We start from the raw sequence: 20,585 nt of genomic DNA, 5'->3' as shown, positions 1-20,585 counted from the left end.
AGACAGATGTATTGCAGTAGAGAAAGAGCTTAATAATGCCAGGGTTAGTTGAGCAGAATGATGAGAGTACTCAAATCAGCCTCCCCAAGAACTCAGAAGCTCAAGTTTTTATGGATAATTTGGCCGGTAGGGGACGCTCAGGGATGGGTGCTGCTGTTTGGTTGGGAACGACATCATAGGGGTGTGGAAAATGCTTCTTGAGTGAGTTAGCCTCTGTGTGGTGGCCACAGGACAGGTTGAGTCATGAGTAGCAGCTCTGGGTGGTGTCAGTGAATTGCTAGAATGCAAAAGTCTGAAAAACATCTCAAAAAAAATCTCAGGTTCTACAATAGTGGTGTTATCTATAGGAGAATTTGAGGGAAGTCACAAACCTTGCGCCTCTGGCCACATGACCCCTGAGCAAGAAGGGATTATAGAAAAGCCAACTGGAGATCAATGGCTGCTTATCATTTAACTATACCTACGTTTTAGCAGAATCCAGGCCTCTCCCATAATCCTAATCTTGTGGCCTTTCATTAGTCTTACAAAGGCAGTTTCAGCTCCTGAACAAGAAAGGGGTCAGTTTTAGGGAAGGACTCTTTTTATCCTTGTTTCAGAGTTAAACTATACTTAAATTACTCCCGTGGTTAGCTTGGCCTATACCCAAGAGTGAGTAAGGGTAGCCAAACTGTGAGGCTAGAAGCAAGATGTATTCAGTCATACTAGACTTCTCTTTCTGTCATCATCTTTGCAAAGTTGGTTTCACACCCATGTGCCCTTCATGTGGTACTTCAAACAAGGAACATATATTCCTATCACCATCCCATCAGTTTCTATCAAGAGTTATACCCTATCTGCTTCCTCCTTGAATCCTATTTATGAATTCAAAACCCAGGTGAGGTTCTGGCTACATATAGAAGCCCATTTCTTATACTCTCTGCTTCCTCTGCTTCCTGAAGCATAACTTGCTATGCATTCATATGGCACTGCCTGTTGATTACTGGGTATTATCATTAATTGATCTTCCTGGAGATATGTCCTGTACCCATAATCAGTGGAAAAGCATCTTGAGATCAGGAGCTACATCATGCACTTCCTCCACAGCATCTATTGCTGGTCTAGAATGTAAAGGCACTTAAGAAACATTATTTGACTGCAGCTTCCAAAAATAAATTTTAGTATAGACACTGTAAATAAATAAGGTCTATAAAAACACCTCAATCATAATCTTGGATGTGTGATTCCAGTTTTGACCTGCCCTGCCTCTTAGAAGACTCTACATAGATATAGTGCCCAAGGGTAATCAAACAAGGAGAAGTGGGCAGCAAATCCAGTGCCCCGAGTTTGAGTTCTGAACTGCCTTGCATTCCCTACTAAGGTATCCCTTTGTTCCCCTCGCAGGCTTATTTCCAATACTCACCAGTTTCGCAATGAGACAATTTGTTCTGTGCAAATGCAAAGTTTTAAAGTCAGACAATTAATAACTGAGGAACCTTGAGCAAATTACTCAGTCTCTCTGAGTCTCAGTTTCTTATTTGCAAAGGAATGATAATAATTCTTGCCTCAGACTATTCACCACAGGCTCATGTGGTTGTAACAAAGATTAAAAGAAGCAATCAAGCCAGGTACTGTAGCTTACGCCTGTAATCCCAGCTCTTAGGGAGGCAGAGGCGGGAGGATAGCTTGAGCCCAGGAGTTCGAGACCTGCCTGGGCAATATAGCGAGACCCTGTTCTCCACAAAAAAGAAAAAAAAAAAAAAGAGAAGCAATCAACATATGTAAAATGCTTGACACAGCAGATATTCAGTATATATTAATGCCACTTTCTTTCATTTCTTCCCGTACCAAGTTAAAAAAAAAAAAAAAAAAAAAAAGCCCCAGTCACCTACTAGACAAGGCATTGGCCTCCTTAAAAAAAAAAAAAATTTAAAAGTAACCAATTTATCTGTATAGCCATAACAAAAAGGTTATAACTATATTGGTATTTAATGTTTAATTAAAGATTTGCTGTTTACAGAGGACTTTTACAATTCTTGGCATTAATCCTCAGAAAAAGTTGCATAAACTAATCAAAACAAGGATTATTATCCTATTATTTTACAAGAGAAAACTAAGCAACATTTTGAGTGTCCTCAAACAAATTACACAAACTTACTCAACTACTAAGTCACAAAGCTTTGTCTTAAACCTAGAGAATTAAAATATTTCTGGGAAAGTAGCAGAAAGAGCTCAGACTGACCTCTAGAGCACATGACTGTTGTAAAAAACACAACGCAGGACATTCACTATGCATTCCCTCAGCCATCATAGCAAAGGATTTTGCTTCTTTCTCCCCAACCCATCCTCAGGTTATGCTAGCTTCTATAGACATTCTCAGCACAGAGTAGGAAAGTATCGCCTTCCCATTTCCAAGTAGTGTTAAGAACATAGTGACAGCTATCCAATTCTCTTCCATCTAAGGAAAGAGGCATGGCGAAAAGTCTGGGAGGCACTGTGCGCATCGTATGGTATGATGCAAATGATTTCAGCTTGAGGTGCCTCCATTTTCAGCTGCAGAATAGAGTCAATTTAATTGCGTCTTTTTTTCATGAAACTGGTAGTGATATGGTTTAAGTTGGCAAAGGTGCTAGATAATTTCAATATAATCAGAAATAACCCTCTGGAAACTAAATTTAAAAATTGGAAAAGAAAATTTCAAAAGAATGCCACATACAATAGTTTCAAAAGACATACAAATTTAGAAATAAATTTAGACAAAAATTGTGCAAGACCTCTACACAGAAATCTGTAAGATATTGCTAGGGAAATTTTTAAAGAGTTGAAAAATAAAGATAATACTACGTTTATGGGTTGGAAGGCTCAGTATTATTCTTCATTCTTAGCAAATAAATTTATAGATTTGATGTAATCTCAATCAAAATCCTGCCAAGCTTTTTTCAAAAGAAATTCACAAACTTACTTTAAAGTATACATGGAAAAGAAAAGAATCTAAGGGGGAGAAATAGTGTTTAAAAAGACAACTTACACTACTGGATTTTAAAACTTAACCATGAAGCTATAGCAATCAAAATGGTGGAACAGAGTAGAAAGTTCTGAAACAGATCCAAACATGTTGGACGACCCTGTGGTATGCAAAGATTTTTTAGATAGGAAAGGAAAAATCACTAAAGATAATTTTCTAATTAAAAATTTTAAAGTGCTTAAATTTGACTTTTTCAAAAGTCAATCCTTCTGCTATCTTCATAAGAAAACATTAAAAAAATGAAAAAGCACACTGGGAGAAAATATTTGCAACATCTGAACTGACAGGAGTACATCCAGAATAAATAAGGCACTTTTCCAGCTCAATAGGAAGGCAAGTAATACAATTTATTAAAAAGGACAAAAGATTTTAGTAGACTCTTCACAAAGATATGTGAACATCCAAGATGTTAAACATTAGTCATTTGGGGAATATAAATTAAAACTATAATGTGATATTACTCTATACCCGCTAGAATAACTAAAATTAAAGATTGGCAATATCAAATGTTGCCAAGGACGTTGAGAAACTGGAATTCTGATGCACTGCTGGTGAGAGTGTAAGATGGTACCACTACTTTGAAAAGCAGTTTAGCAATTTCTGACAAAGTCAAAAACATTCTTAGCATAAAACCCAGCAATCCCAGTCACAGGTGTTCACTCAAGAGAAATAAAAGCACATGTATACACTAAAGACTTGTACATAAATGTTCATAGCAGCTTTATTCATCATGGCCCAAACCTGGAATCAACATAGCGTATATCAGGTGAATAAACAAGTCATGGTATGTTCATATAGTGAAATATCTTAATTTTTTTTTAAATGACACATCACCACAGGGTTGAGTCACACAGTGAAAGGAGACAATACAGAGAAGTGCACAGTGCATGATTTTATGATGTGAGATTATAGAACAGGCAAAGCTGGCCAAGCGTGGTGGCTCATGCCTGTGATCCCAGCACTCTGGGAGGCTAAGGTGGGTGGATCTCCTGACGTCAGGAGTTTGAGACCAGACTGGCCAGTGTGGTGAAACCTCATGTCTACTAAAAATACAAAAATTAACCAAGTGTGGTGGCAGGCGCCTGTAATCCCGGCTACTCAGGAGGCTGAGGCTGGAGAATCACTTGAACCTGGAAGGTGGAGGTTGCAGTGAGCCAAGATCGCACCATTGCACTCCAGCCTGGGTGACAAGAGTGTGACTCTGTCAGAAAAAGAAAGAGAGAGAGAGAGAGGGAGGAAGAGAGAGAGAGAGAGAGAGAAGGCAAAGTTAATCTATAATAATAGAAATCAGATCGGCAGTTTCCTAAAGTAGAGTAGAAAGGTAATTGACCACAAGTGGCCTAAGGAAACTTTCTGGGGAGGTCAAAATTATTCCATCTGGTTGATGTTCTACAGTGTCATGAACCTGTGTATTTAAAATATATGAATTTTATTGCATGTAAATTATATTTCAATAAGGTTGACTTTTCAAAAACCAACCTTGGTCAAACATCCTTAGATACGCTCTCACTTTATAAAAACGTATGCAAAAACATGTCTAGAATAGAGATTAGTCTGAGTGAGGGTATAGATTTTACTGAGTTCCCCTCTTGATGTTCCAAGTACTAGCTCCCCAGAATGTCAATTCTGATATTCTTAAGACGGTGAGTAGTGAAAGAGGGTAATCTTTCTAAAACTATTAACTAATAAATAGTTAACTATGTCCACAAATAAATAAAGTTCCAAAGGCTTTTCAAAAATGATTTTATTTTACGGAATATTACAAACATATTCAAGAAGAGCATGATAAATTTTTATGTACCCATCATGTGGCTTCAATGGCCACCACTGTATGGCCAGTCTTGTTTATCTATATCCCCAGATGCCCCTCTCCCTCCCCGCCTCCCGCTGAACTTTTTTAAAGCAAATCCTGGGGGTTATATCATTTCATCTGTAAATGCAAGAAGCTCTGAAATTGGATTCATTTGTTCATACTGTGTCCTCTGCCTGAAATGGTTATCCCTTGTTCTTTATATGACTAGTTTCTTCTCATCTTTCAGGTGAGACTTTTTCAGGAAGATCTTCCCTGGTCTTCCTATCTAAATAGTTCACCTCCTACCTGAACCCAGCTACTTTTTGTCCTGGTAATCTGTGCCCTGGGCTTTCATATTATTTTCCACAATGTAATTATTAGTTACTGGATTTTAGGCGTCTCCTCAACTACACTCTAAGTGCCACTGTCATAGTATTATCAGTGTCTGGAAGGCGATTAATAAATAATAGCTTCTCATTAATGAATCATCTGGAAAATCAGCTTTTCAGAGGTCAACAATGAACCTTTCCCTTGTATGTGGTGATGGTCTGGATAATCACCAAAGATGAGTTGGTACTGCTTTCCCAGAATTTTTTAAAGTCTTATCGTAAGGTATCAAGTAGCCAATAGAAGTGTTTCTTCTTTTGTATGCTTTTGTAATAATTATGGAATGTTATAAGTGAAAGAGGCTTGAGAAATAACCTACATTCATAGATCTGTTGACTTTTAAAATGAAAAGAATCCTTAGAAAACATTTTGTTAAACAGATAACAGATAAGAAAACTTTATAACCCATATCTAATGTTGCAGAATTTGTGATTTACAAATAGCCATAATCTGAACCCTTCATTTAGAAAAATAGTCCATTTACTTGAGTGAGAATTGAACCTCATAAAATATCAGAAAAATGACTCAATTTTATACTATCTATATACCTAGTATGCTCAGTTAAGCCATTTATTTGACAAATATTTACTTCCCACCCATTCTGCTCCAAAAACCATTCTTGCAGCTATATCAGTGAACATAACAATAAAGTTTACATTCTAGCCCATGCGTCAATATTGTAAAAGTACATCCTCTTGAATTTGCTATAGAATCATAGTAAGGTAATTTGGAAGAAAACACTTTTTATTATGCACTCAAAAAAGGCAGAATACAACATTTCCTTGTCAAGCATATAATACCAAAATCCCAATATCATAATTTAGCTTCTCCGTTTACTAAACTCTGATGAATGAGCCCCCACCACACCATAAAGTTGCAGTAAGCTGGTGGCTGGGATTGGTGAGAACATTTTACCCCTGGAGCTTCCCTCCTGTGGACTCACTGATGCGCAAAGTGACTGCAGGAGCCCAAACCTTGTATAACAACCCTGGGATGGAATAAGATGCACCGTTGGGCCCAGAAGTGCCCAAAACATCTAACATATACACATTGGAGTTGCAAGTGACCCAAAATTAATCATTCTGCTAAGTCTGATTCATTTTCTTCTTCTTTCTTCTTTTTTTTTTTTTTTTTTTTTTTTTTTTTTTTTTTTTTTTTTTTTTTTTATCAAGTTGTGCTTTGTTGCCGAGGCTGAAATGCAGTGGCGTGGTCTCAGCTCACTGTAATCTCTGCCTCCCAGGTTCAAGCAATTCTCCTGCCTCAGCCTCCAGAGTGGCTGGGACTACAGGTGCCACCACCATGCCCAGTTAATTTTTGTATTTTTAGTAGAGATGGGGTTTCACCGTGTTGGCCAGGCTGGCCTCAATCTCCTGACCTCAGGTGATCACCTGCCTTGGCCTCCCAAAATGCTGGGGTTACAGGCATGAGCCACTGCACCTGGCCCTGCCAAATACGATTCATAAAGAAAGCTAGCCTCCATCCCATTTTCTCCAAAAACTTATGCAAACTATTCTCACAAATCCACTTTCCTCACAATTAATTCACTCTTGTTAGAGCACTATTCCCAAGGTGTAATTTGGGAAATATGGGTGTCCATATAATTTGGGAAGTATGGGTGTCCTGATACTTTCTTCTACATTGGACACAGAATCAGAGGCAACCTCAGAAGTAAAGGGACAGCAGCCAAGGAGGTGGGGACAAGCAACGAGAGAGAAGGTAGGGTTGGAGCAGGAGTGGAACAGGTGCAAGAATGTCTCCTATTATCGCAGCCTGATGTCACTCCTCTGATCTCTGTCTCATCAGGGTTCTCTTCCACCTCCATGTATGCAAGGGAGTTTTCCTTATTCCCTAATAAAAATTATTCCAATTCTCTGTATATTTGCTTGGCTCTCTTGTGACGTTTCTAGGAACTCTAGCTAGACTTGCTGCTTTACCTGCAGTCCAGGAGGTATCCACTCTGTGTAATCACAACAGCACAGCACAGGAAAGCCAGCCTAATAAGTGTGAGATTTTGAAACAATGAAGCTAAAATAATTTTATGTTACCCCTCTAGACAAGAAAATAACATGCATTGCATTTTTAGAATTATAAAATAATGCAAATGTCTTATTTTAACAGCTCAGATCTCGGTTGCCAAGTAACAAAACCCACAAGTTCTCTGTACCTTCCATGAGCTTTCAAAGTTTGTTTCTGGCATACTTCAGGGCAAGGAGGAACTTGTTGCTAAATATATTGCATGTTCTCCCACAAGAAACTTGGGGACTTCTCAGAAAAACCTGGGAGGTAGAAGGGGTGATTGAAAAGTCACCACTAGCTTTTCCTTCTGAGCCATTAAATCTTTTATTAATGAAAGACAAAGATTAATTGTTCCTCCCAAAGATGAATGTTGCTTTGAGAAGCCAGAGGCATTTCTGAAAAGATGCGGCATTACCCTGGTGAGTTCAAGAAAGGGCATGTTGGAGAACAAGACCAAGATTCTATCTTCCTTGTAGTTTTCAAACACGCCTAACCCTGCAAAATTCTAGTCAGTGCACAAAACTAGATGCTCAACCCTATGTCTTGTCCTTCTATCCCATACTCTTGATGAAAATCAATGACGGCCTCCTCTGAACTCTTGTATACCTTATTCTCAATATAAGCTCTGTCTACTCATCACATGCTTCTCTGCTACTGGTGAATGCTATGCACTCGTGATGCCCCTAACTAGATTACAAACTTCCAGAGGGCAGATACTTCTTATATTTCTTGTTTATTCCCCACTGGCCTAGAAAAAAGCTCTATACATAACTTCTAAATAAAAAACTTATTGCATGACTAAATATACCATATATGCCTAAGCTAAGAAAACATAAATAATATATACTCCAAGTTCCCTGTTACCTTCCCTAAATAACAAACACACATACCCCTATAGATACTAAAAGAAAAGCCTCTTCTTTATTTCCATTAGCTTCAATTTCTAACTTCTTTTGGCCTAAACTGATTTGCTATAGTAAAATATTTGAGGCCCGGCCCAGTAGCTCATGCCTGAAATCCCAGCACTTTGGGAGGCCAAGGTGGGTGGATCACCTGAGGTCAGGAGTTCGAGACCAGCCTGGCCAACATGGCGAAACCCTGTCCCTACTAAAATTACGAAACATTAGCCTGACATGGTGATACACACCTATGATCCCATCTACTTGGGAAGCTGAAGCAGGAGAATTGCTTGAACCCAGAAGGCGGAGGTTGCAGAGAGCTGAGATCACACCACTGCTTTCCAGCCTGGGCAACAGAGAGAGCCTCTGTCTCAAAAAAAAAAAAAAAAAGAAAAAACAATATATAAAAATGGGCCTGTACTTAGTTTCACATTGTTTGTCTTCAATTCCATGATTGTGTAGAATCAGTGTTCCATGGCGTTCTCCCTATTTCTTGTTTTCTGGTCTCCTTTGTGGGTTCCTGCTGTGCCCCGTCCCTTGTTTGCACTCCTTGGCATTGAGCCCATGTTCCTGCTTCAGCAGTCACCTCAGGTCATATCATCCATTACCCTCTATTTACTGGTGACTTCCAATTTTCTACCTTTAGACTAGCACTCTCCTCCGAGTACTAGGCCCACAGAACCAATTGCCTACTGGACATCTGCATATTAGTGTCCCACAGACACCTCAAACCCTACATGACAAAACCAGAATTATATTCGTCTCCAAATGTATTCTCAGGCCCGTGTTCCTGATCTTCAAAAATGAGATTACTGTCAAGCCAATTACCTAAAGCAGACATTGTCCCCTTGACCTGGCTAACCACCATTATCAGTGGCTGTCGGCTCTACCTCTCACATGTAGCCTTTTATTTCTATGATCACCAGGCTACTTAGGCACCGGTGTCTCTCACCATATTACTACAGTCCTGGTCTAATGGGTCCCTCTATAGATGTATGGGTTTAACCCCTTCAAGTCATGTAATGCTAAAGTCAGAGTGACATTCTAAAATATAAATTTGATCAATTCCTTAGCTTGGCTTAAAAACTTCTGTGTAACGTCATCCAGTCCCAACACTAGCCTTCTTTCTATCCCATCTAAATGTCTTTCCTACATCAAATGTGCTACGCTGTCTCTTATTTTTTGGGTCTTGGCTCATGCTATTGCCTTGGCCTATCACACTCTTTCCGACGTCATCCTAGCTTAGTCCTAGCTTACGCTTATTCTCCATTTTAATCTCTGCCTTTTCTGAGAAGCCCTTTCCAGCCCCCCAGCTACAGATTAGGTATTAGGTGCCTCCTTCATATTTCCAGAGCATGTGTATTCTCTCTTTGATAGCATTCACCAAATCATTTCCTGGATGATCCTTGGCTATTTTTTGTTCTGAATCTCCCATTAGCCACTCCCATGAGGACACAGATTCTACCTGTTTTGTTCAAAGCTTAATTCCCAGGAGCTGGCCTAACTACCTGGAACATAGCATACACTCAGAAAATGTTTGCTGATCAGAGTCTTGAATAATACATCACATGAAATCACTTTCCCAAAGTGAGTGGGATATACTAAAGAGAAAAACATTTCTTACCTTGTATTTAAATGCAGAAGTGGGTTTTCCCCTTTCTCAACCTTATTGGTTGTTTTAGTCACCAAGCAAAGATGATTTCATTATTAAGTGAGGTACGGGCAGGAACAGTACAGCAGAGACAGAGACAAACAGTTCCAGTGTCCAGTGAAAGCAGACTTTCCTTTCTCACCAGATTCACACAGAGTGGGCCCTGGAAGCCTCTATGATTACCCTGGAACTGCTATTTTCTTTGATTTATGACTGGTTTCAGATGGAGCCAATGATAATGTACATTCCAAACTTCTGGCACACTCTGGAAGGTTGCAGATAGCTTTTCTATGCACATTAAACACATAATAATGAGGGTCATTCAGACCTCATACTTGGCAGATTTTACACTGAAGGGGACCTGTTTCTTATTTGACTGTTCAGATCACAAGGAATGACCATTAAATTCAAAGGGATTCTGGGTTTGACTCTCTCAAAGTAGATGCTGAATAAGGTAAGAAAAAGGGGGTCTATCCAGTGGTTAGTAATCTCTTTAATCTGTGCATTTCAAAATTAAAGACCCATCTATAATCCTAGCACTTTGGGAAGCCAGGACATGGGGAATCTCTTGAAGCCAGGAGTTTGAGGCCAGCTTGGGCAACATAACAAGACCCCATCACTACAAAAAATAATAAATACAAAATTAGGCTGTGTGCTGGGCTATGGCCTATAATCCCAGCTACTCAAAAGGCAGAGTCAGGAAGATTGCCTGAACACTGGAATTTAAGTTTATAGTGAGCTATGACTGTGACACTATACTCCAGCCTGGGTGACAGAGCTTGTCTCAAATAAAAAAAAAAACAAAAAAAGGGGAAAAGGCCAAAGCACAAAGAAACCCACCATCTTACTCAGAATGTTTTCAAGGAGGTGATTAAAACTAAAGGTCTTAGCTAGCAAAGCCTGTAGAACCTGCTAATTCCTTTCTGAGAAAACAAACTGCCTAAATTAAATAATCACTCCACCAAAATGCATTTAAAGGTCACTTTGAGCAGACTTCTTTTGTCAGAAACATCCATACCAATTATTTCCAGTGTGCTGGGAATACTAGTTACCTTGTAAGAAGGAAAAACATAACAAAGCAAAAAATGAGCAAGCAAAACAATTGTTTTGTCATATTTCTTGTGATAGTGTATCTTAAATCCAGCAAACAGACCCTAGAAGAACAAAGGAAAAATCAGCCTTTTCAGCACTGAACTTACAAACCTAACCCTGAAGCGTGAGGTCTCAAATCATACTGGGCCTTATTTAAAGTTATCTGGGTCTTGGGTATTCTGATCCCTCCAACAGCTAGGCGCAGGTGTGGTATGGTCAAACAAACACAAGATTCAAGTCAGGAGGCTCAAATTTTAATCTACGCTTTTACATATAACTCAGACATATTACCGAATGTCTCAGAATTTAAGAATTTTCCTCTTCAACAGGAAGATAGTGATATGTATAACACCAGGTTACAGTGGTACTGAAATGAGGTAATATATCTAATCCTTTAGATTAATCTTTTAGAATAGCTTATTAAAGGGTCCTATATACAGTGTGTGCACAGTAAATACTAGCATAAGAAATGAACTGTGTACACGTGGCCGGCCAACTCACTCCATTTCTCTGGATTTCAGTTTCCTTATCTGTAAAATGGGAAATAATAATACCAACCCCTCAGATTGTGCAGAGATGCAGAGGCAGAAGTGGTGGCAGCGAAGTCACCAAAAGCAAAGGGGGCCAGATCTTCAGCTTTCCCACTGTACACAAACTGTTAACAGGACAATCAAGGCAGGGCCTTCATCTATATTTAAAAATGGAGTCTCGCTCTGACATCCAGCCTAGTGTACAGTGGTATGATCTCAGCTCACTGCAACCTCCGCCTCCCGAGTTCAAGCAGTTTTCCTGTCTCAGCCTCCTGAGTAGCTGGGATTACAGGCGCGTGCCACCATGCCTGACTAATTTTTGTATTTTTAATGGAGATGGGGTTTCACCGTGTTGACCAGGCTGGTCTCAAACTCCTAACCTCAGGTGATCCGCCTTCCTCAGCCTCCCAAAGTGCTGGGATTATAGGTGTGAGCCACTGCGCCCAGCCTCGTCTGCATTTTTGTATATGGTTTAAATGAAATAATGTATGGAAAGAACTTACATTAACTCATTATATTATAAAATGATAGCATTTCTTCTTGATATACTGTTCCGTAAATTTTACATTTTATAAAACAAATGCATATTGCTTAGTTAGCTACTATTTAAGCCCGAGATACATACCTTAATTAATAAAACCCTAATTAATCCTGAAGCTAGCTCCCCTCAGGATGTTGGTCCTGGTGTTTTCCAAGGCCTGCTGAAAAGAAAAATGGACAGTGACCCTCCCAACGGATGAGATTCCAAAGAGAATCTCCACTGGGCTCACACTCAAGCTCCCTGTCTCCATCCCTAAAGAATTGCAAGTAAATTCCTTCCCAGAGACCAACCCATTTCTCTAATCCGTGTGTTATACCCTGGAGCCTCAAGTTACAACACACGGATTAGAGAAATGGGTTGTTCTGTCTCCTGGCTTCTCTTCTAAAAATAATCTGCTACAGAAGTACCAAAGATTAGGTGGTCTCTTTGGAAAAGGTTTTACATCTACCTCACATCTTTCTGAGTTGCTTTTAGCAGCAACCTAAAAAGCTCCTTCAGTTATGCCCAACACTGCAAAATGCCGGCCTTGTGAATTTAGAAACTCTATCAACACTTTGCTGCAGGTAGATATTACTTGATATTAAATCACCATGGAATGTCTGTAGAAATGCACTAGATACCAAAGGGTTTCTGACTGAGAAAAGGTAAGCACAATGAAATAATTAGATATGATTTGCCATTTCTTTACAAGCGTTGCTACATACGCAATTCAGCATGTGGTTTCTCACTTTTCTTATTACATTGCTTGTATTCATTGTGTCTAGCTCTCTGGAAATGATTTTTTAAGCCCTTGAAAATCAAATAATGCAGTATTAAAAATCAATTTACTAGGTTAATCATAATGCTTTTCTCATTATGGTGTGCACCTATAATACCAGCTACTCAGGTAGCTGAGATAAGAGGAACACTTGAGCCCAGGAGTGCAAAATCAGTTGGGGCAGCATAGCAAACCCCTGTCTCTAAAAATAAAATAAAATAAATAATGCTTTCCTCAGCACTGACAATTCAACTGAAACGTGGCTCTGTAACAGTACGGAGAGAATGCAGGGCTTTCAAACATCTTTAAGGAAGAATGGGCATCCTGGATTTAGGCCTGGAGTTATCATTATATATTTGAGGAATATATGTAAATTCCAAAATTATTTAAAATGCTTCTCTACCCAACAAACTTGGGATCATGGGGAAGACATATGTAGTACTTACCAATATTTCTAGCTTCCCTCTTTTAGGACAAGGGGATATTTTATTGCCCTACCGCCTTCGAATTATTAACAGATATAGCCATGTGACTTCTGGCCACCAGAAGGAAGTGTTTAATTTCTAACATTCTTCTGACCTGTCTGGCTGCCAGGGAAACACACACAGCAGAACTATCACATGAGTGAGGGCTGCCCTTGAGAATCACTCAGCCATTTAGCAGACTTGGCATGAGCAAGAGAGAAACTCTGTCACTTTATGACACAGATTTGTTTGCTTCCACAGCGTGGCCTAGCCTTTCTCACCAGTACAGAGTCCACCAAGCCCTACCACAGCAAGCTCCTTAGGGTCCCTAAGCATGTCCCCAGTACTGTCCATTCATTCTTCTTACTACTTACTCTGTTCTCCTGCCTCCCTTTCAGAAGGTCTCTGATGTATACATCGGGCCTACCAGGATAACATACTCCATCTCAAGATCCTTAATCACATCTGCAAACAACCTTCTGCCATATCAAAGAATATTTTCAGCTGGTGTCTTTTGATCATCTTATCTCACCTTGCTCCTCTACCATTCCACACTCCTTCTCACCGTTGGCTAGTACAGTGTCTTAAACATGCATCCCTGCTGAATAAATGAATGTTTAGTTCAAAATGTATACCATATCAGAATCTTTGCTTTATCAAAAGCCCAAACAATATGCTTAATAAAGCTACACACACTCAAACATACACACAAAGAAAAAGCTAATGCACCTCATAAAAACAAAACTAGGTAAGAAGAAAGTTGCTCAGTCCAGGCTATCAAAATTAATGGGAAAAGGAAGTAAATGGTCTTCTCATACTGGCACTCAGTAGTAAGTCCTTAAGAAATAAAAAATAATGCATTAAAAAAAAAGAATGCATCAAGTTGATGATTATTTGCAGAAGAACATGTATTGTACATTCATATACCAGCAGTTAATATATACGCATGGAATCAAATCATCCATAGCTCAGCAGAATCTAAGCCATATGTCTTCTTAGATTTGCTTATTAGCTGTCTTCATTCCTTACATATTAGACAATTTGAGAAAGGTAAAGATAGTTATTTCATTCTTCTCAGTTCTATTTCTGCTTTCTTAGTCGACTCACAAGGGCCTTGAGGCAAGAAAAATTTCTCTTTAAACAAAGTTTTTTTGTTTAAAGAGAAACAAAAATTTATCTTTGAACATATGATCTCTCAAATCTGCCAAACGTAGTGACTTTATAGTAATTGTTTCAACCACTTTCTTCTGCTGACCCAATACTTCATATACCATAAGATTGAAAACATTCTCGTTTGCTGGGCGCAGTGGCGTAAAACGCCTGTAATCCCAGCACTTTGGGAGGCCTAGGTGGGCGGATCATGAGGTCAAGAGATCGAGACCATCCTGGCCAACATGGTGAAACCCCATCTCTACTAAAAAATATAAAAATTAGCTGGGAATGGTGGCACGCACCTGTGGTTCCAGCTACTCGGGAGGCTGAGGTGGAAGAATTGCTTGAACCCACGAGGCGGACGATGCAGTGAGCCGAGATTGCAAAAAAAAAAGAAAACGTTCTCTTTTATCTGCTGTTCAATTTGCTTACTCTCCAGCTGCTTGCCTATAGTTTAAATCATTCTCTCAGAAGTACAACCTTGACAATTCTGGGGTCTTCCAATGGCGAGTTTAAACTCACTTGAGCAACCATCTACAGGTATTGATCAACTTACCACCTATGCAACTTACGACCATTCGACTTTACGACCACCATCGCTAGCCACGACTGCTCCGCGTCTGGCAGCGCAAACCTACGCTGGGCATACGACAGTGCGGATCAGCTTCCGGCAGCACTAACATCTCCGCGTGCACCATTTCAACTGTACATATAGCCTACTCAACTTACGACCAAATCGTGTTACGACTGGTCCGCGGTCCCGACCGTGGCTGTAAGTCTAGCACTAGCTGTATAGGGCTTCTAATTATCCCATGAGTGAATCCAATAATTAAGTTGCAAACAAATCTCAACCACAACAAAACAGTTTTAGTTTGAGTGCAAGTTCTGAAGTGGAAATTAAAAATGTGAGACTAAAATATTATTTTAAGGGCTATAACAGGGAGAAAATGATAAAAAAATTAAAATTTGCCACTGACAAGAAGAACTACATAGGGGTTAGCAGCCACATAGTGGCCTGAGGCCTTGAAGGTGATGGCCTCCCTGGCTGTGGCTGTGAACTAGAATCAGCTGAGCCACAACAGTGAACGTCACAACACTCTCTGACACCTCAGACTGACCTCCTGCTCATGTAGACCTTCTGCCCTTGAACTTCACAGTTGCTCTCATGTCCTTTCTATGTTTGTCAATTCTAGGTTTTCAGCTCACTTTATTCCCTAGTTTAGCTTCTGTTTCTTTATTCATAAGGTAATGTTAGAAGAATGAATAAGGTAACATATGTAAAACATGAGCATAATACCAGTATACTAGATCACAAAAAAAATGTTACTTGGTTCATTCATTCATGTAATCACTACATGTATTGAGGGCTTAATACGTGTAAGTCTTTCTACTAGGTGTGGGAGATTTTACAACCAAAAAGTCACAGTGCTTATCCACAATTATTCCACACTACAAAGCAAAGTTTTTGAGCTAGAGTCTATGGAACTCTAGGTTTTAACTTCATAAGGTCTGTGAACTCCTCAAATTGTGAGAATAATGTTATGTTTACATGTACTTTACTTTTTATTTTATTATTATTGTTTTTTTGAAACAGGGTCTCACTCTGTTGCCCAGACTGGAGTGCAGTGGCATGATCATAGCTCACTACAGTCTTGAACTACTGGGCTAAAGTGATCCGCCTGCCTTAGTCTCCTGAGTAGCCAAGGACTATAGGAGTGTGCCACCACACCTGGGTAGTTTTTTTTGTTTTTAATCTTTTCAGTTAAGGTCATGTCTTGCTATGTTGCCCAGGATTGTCTCAAGCTCCTGGGCTCAAGTGATCCTCCTGCCTCGGACTCCCAATGTGCTGGGATCATAGGCATGAACCCCCCACGCCCAGCCAAGAGCACTTTTCTAAAGAGAGAAGGTCTATTTCTTTTAACGGATCCTCAAAGGGATCTGTAATGTGGTCATTATTGGTTTTCACCTACCCAGCATACCTCTCCTGATAACACAACACGTTCTTTCCCCTTGGAGAAGTAACATTTGCCATTCTCAATCAATACACTTTCTGTAAGTGCCAATCCCACCACCTGCCTCCACAATTAGTCCCCATCCAAACATATGGATGAGACTGGCCAAGCTGGGCCAATCAAAGCAGAAAAGACATACACTTCCCAACAAGGCTTCAAAACTTGTAGAATTTAAACCACAAATGTTTATGGCCATCTTTGCCATCATCTGGGGAAGCCTGCCTAAAATAGAAGCCAATAAGAAAGCTAAATAGAAAGCTGAAGAAAGGCAAACTTATAGAACTTTTGTTGGAAGACTTGATTTCAGCCAAAATTGAGGGCAATTCCAGCCTGGGACTTTTTGGTTACATAAGCAACAAAGTTCTGTTTTCCTGAAATCTGTTAGAATTATCTTTCTCTCCTTTTCAGTTAGAATCAATCCTGCTAATTCAGTTTAAATCTCTCCTACCCACCTCCCCAGCTCACCAACAAATAAACAAAACTCCTAGTTTATTTTCCCTGATACTAAGCAATACAACCCATGATTATTTTTTCGACTTAGGTTTATTAATCATAGGGCTCATTACTTTATCTATCCTGAAATACAAACTCCATCCCACCACCAGGCCACAGTTCACCATTCTCCCCTCATTTTACTTTATCTCCACATCCACTTCTTACATCCTTGCAGAACCCAAAAACAGAGATCACTTATTCCTCTAATTGACTCTGAACCACTTACAGAATCACAAAAGAACCAAAATAGTTTTCTCCATGTGTTTTCCTCCCATCTTTAATATATCAAAGTGATTATACATCCTGTGTCCCCAATCAACATAGTAGCATTCAATATTTGGTACACTCTCAATACATATTTGTGGAATAAATAAAATAAGGAATGATGGAGCTTTTCTCTGCTCCTCTTAAAAGAAAGAGAAGCTGCCAGAATTGAAGCTTGATCCAGGGGCTTCCCAGGGGACCAACCTCTAGGGAAGAAGATGTTGGTTTCATAGTTACTTGATCCATTAGAGTTCACAGAGGACAGTGCACACAAAATCAGAAAAGCAGGTGGGCTTATTGCAGTGAATGTGAGGCAATAGCTAGTTTCATTTTGAAAGTGCAAATTTTAAACCCTACCCCAATGAAACTATAATACATGAATAAAAAATGAAAGTTAATATATGAAAGCAAAACCAATCATTACAATGAAAGGATGGGATTAAGGCTATATTTTCTCATTCTGAAAAATCTCTTTTATGATATTTAATGTGATTTAAAGGGTTTTCAAAACACTTAGCACAAATCTCTATTTAAATATTAATAACTTTAAAAATATTGCAGCCTAGGCAACACAGCAAGATTCCGTCTCAAAAAAAAAAAAAAAAAAAAAAAAGCTAGAGATTGTTCACTTATGTTACAGCAAATACTCAAGTAGGAAATTCCCTGGTGACAAAATATCTAGAAAAGTATGGCACTAAACACACACACACACACTCACACACACACACTTGGGTTAAAGAAGTGAGCCCATTTAATAAAATGGACTATATTTTATCATGAAAAGTAAATAGTATTTTAGTTATAGGAAAAAATACTACAAAAATCACTAGAGCAATTTTTTTTTCATTGTAAGACCTAAATATAAGGTGTATATTTTTGCAACTGTGTTTTTTAGAAAAGAAGAAGTAAAAGAAGAACCACCTGCACCTAGGTGGCAATTCCCCATCACAGGGGCAGGGAGCCAGTCTAAGCCACTGGGCACAGAAGAGACTGCTTAGGAAATCCCTGTGAGCTCTAAAGGAAGTGAGAACACAAAAATGCAAAGCTCCTGTACTCCCCCACATATCACAGACTCCTCTAAATTTCTGTTGGATGTTTCAAGAGTTGGTCCTGGTGAAGTAGGAGGGAAAGACCAAAGGGAAGAGAAAAAAACAAAGGCCATTTGTGGGGAAGCTAAAAGGACACGGAAGTACAGAGGCAGAAATGGTGGCAGTAAAGACACCAGGGGCAAATGTGGCCAGACCCTCAGCCTTCCCACTGTACCTACACTGTCCACAGGACAATCAGGCCAGGACCTTCATCCCTGTCCCCAGATAGTTAGCTATCCCCAGCCTAAGGGGTTGCCTGCGGGATCTGAAAGAGAAGCATGAAACTCCAGAAAGGAAAAAAAAAATGCCTCTTTTGAAGGGGACTTCCCTTGCCAGTGAGGTTTCAGATCATGTTCTATAACAGCATGCTGGCCTGTGTCAGAGCTTCCAGGAAATGAGACAACTCAGACGCAAAGTACTAAGGGAAAAATTTCAGTAGTGGCTTGAAAGAAACTAACTGTTGAGTCTGACAAAGCAAAGTTCTAAGACAGTGCAAAGTATAACTAGGGCTACTTTGAAAATATAACACCAGAAAGGAAGGACAGAAAACCAGAAAGCAATACCAGAAAGCAAGGACAGGTGTTGCTTAGTTTTAAAAAATAATTACAGCTTCTGTTTATTGAAAGCTCACCATGTGTCAGGAGCCTTGTATGCCTTATCTCTTAGTCTTACATGAGATGATATGAAATTGACATTATTATCCCCAGTCTCATCTGTAAAGTGAGAAAACATACTCAGATAAATTAAGTAAATTAGCCAACATCACCCAGTTCCAGGGCCAAGATTCAAGCCAAGGTCCATCCGATACCAATTTCCATGCTTCTCCCTTGACCTTTCTGTCATTAATTAATTCATGTGACTAACTGTGAAAGTCACAGACTTCTTTAAACCTAGATCTTTCCTTCTGACATGGTACAAGTAAGCCTAATGTTAGATAAAATCATAGCCTAAGATGAGCTAATTTAAGCCTCAATCTGCCTCTGTCACTAACCAGTTCTGTGGAAATGAACAACTCATTTAACTTCTCTGGGTCTCAGTTTTCCAACCTAAAAAGTGGGATCATAGAGGGTCTCTACAGCTCTTGACTTCTACAAGTCATACTGAGTCCTCACATGCCAACATAAAAAAGGAAATTTCAAAATTGTCTTCATTTTTTAACAAAGTATATAAGTGGATCATTCCACTTCTTTATGGATAATATATATTTAAAGCACTTATGTTTAAAAAATTAAAATGCTTTAAAACATTTTCTGGATGGCCTTACAAATGGAAACAAAGTATTCCTAGCCAACCCTCTGTCAGCAGAAAGGCCACACAGAAAAAAGGCAAATCAACATTCTTTACCCCTCATAAATCATTATTCACCGTGGGAAAATGATTACTTGCCAGGAAGTAGAGCCTATGAATCATTATACTGTTGTCCTTGACCCCTGATAGAGCAAGAATTAGGGGAAAGACTGAAAACCTGGGGTTGAACTCTGATTTGCCAATAGTTCCACTCATGGCATCACAAGGCAGTGAAAACAGAAAGCTGATTGAGCCATAGGGCTGTCAAGTCCTGATGCTGCTGCTCTGCACGTCTGAGCCCAGAGCCAAATAACATGGGCCCCTGACTTTCTGAGTCACTCCTTGGGTATGAGTCTTTACAGCCCCAAAGACTCATTGATCAGCAAATGCAAATAATGCCACCCCTGGACTTGTCCTGACAGTCAACCTGCTTGTTAATTCCTGTGTAAGAGATATCCAGTTTAGAAATAACAGCAAAAGTCACAAGGAAGGGGGTTAAATTGCCTAACATCAGCGTTCATTTCCTAAAATAAAAATACACGAAAGATAGACACTACAAATACGTGTTCCTTTGTGGTATCAGCAAATATTGTGCTATTTCTCTTCGGTTGCTAATAAGCTATGGATTACAACTATAAATTCTTTTCTTTTTTTTTTTTTAGACAGGGTCTTGCTTTGCTATGCAGGCTAGAATGCAGTCGTGCGATAATGTCTCACTGCAGCCTCAACCTTTCAGGATCAAGCAGTCCTCCCACCTTGGCCTCCCAAATAGGTAGGCTAAGCCAGGTGTGGTGGTTCATGCCGATAATGCCAGCAATTTGAGAGGCTGAGGTGGGAGGATTGCTTGATGCCAGGAGTTCAAGACCAAATAGCTAGGACTACAGGCACAAGCCGCCATGCCCAGCTAGTTTTTTAAATTATTTGTAGAGTCAGAGTCTTGCTATGTTACCCAGGCTGGTCTCAAACTCCTGGGCTTAAGCGATCCTCCCACCTCTGCCTCCCAAGGTGCTGGTATTATAGGCATGGGAGCCACCTGTAGGTGTGTGGGGAGCTACCATGCCCAGCTTGCAAATACTTTTTATATTATATTTTTCTATATGGCCTTTGATGTCTTTAGAAAATGTTTGTTTTAAGCAAGAATCTTTTGTGATCAAAAG

At 39.6% G+C, this 20,585-nt stretch overlaps 1 long non-coding RNA gene across 1 annotated transcript; it reads left to right on the top strand.

Moving 5' to 3' along the window:
* The first annotated feature begins 3,768 nt into the window (after positions 1-3,768).
* LOC108306049 lies at positions 3,769-19,247 on the top strand. The gene is made up of 3 exons (XR_001825983.2): positions 3,769-3,854; positions 17,314-17,317; positions 19,237-19,247. It is a non-coding gene; the product is annotated as an uncharacterized LOC108306049 (long non-coding RNA).
* Positions 19,248-20,585: the final 1,338 nt, after the last annotated feature.

The sequence above is a fragment of the Cebus imitator genome, unplaced genomic scaffold (genome assembly GCF_001604975.1).
Source record: "Cebus imitator isolate Cc_AM_T3 unplaced genomic scaffold, Cebus_imitator-1.0 Scaffold69, whole genome shotgun sequence".
Lineage (NCBI taxonomy): Eukaryota > Metazoa > Chordata > Mammalia > Primates > Cebidae > Cebus > Cebus imitator.
Note: the sequence above shows the minus strand (reverse complement) of the source record. Positions and strands in the feature narration are given on the sequence as shown.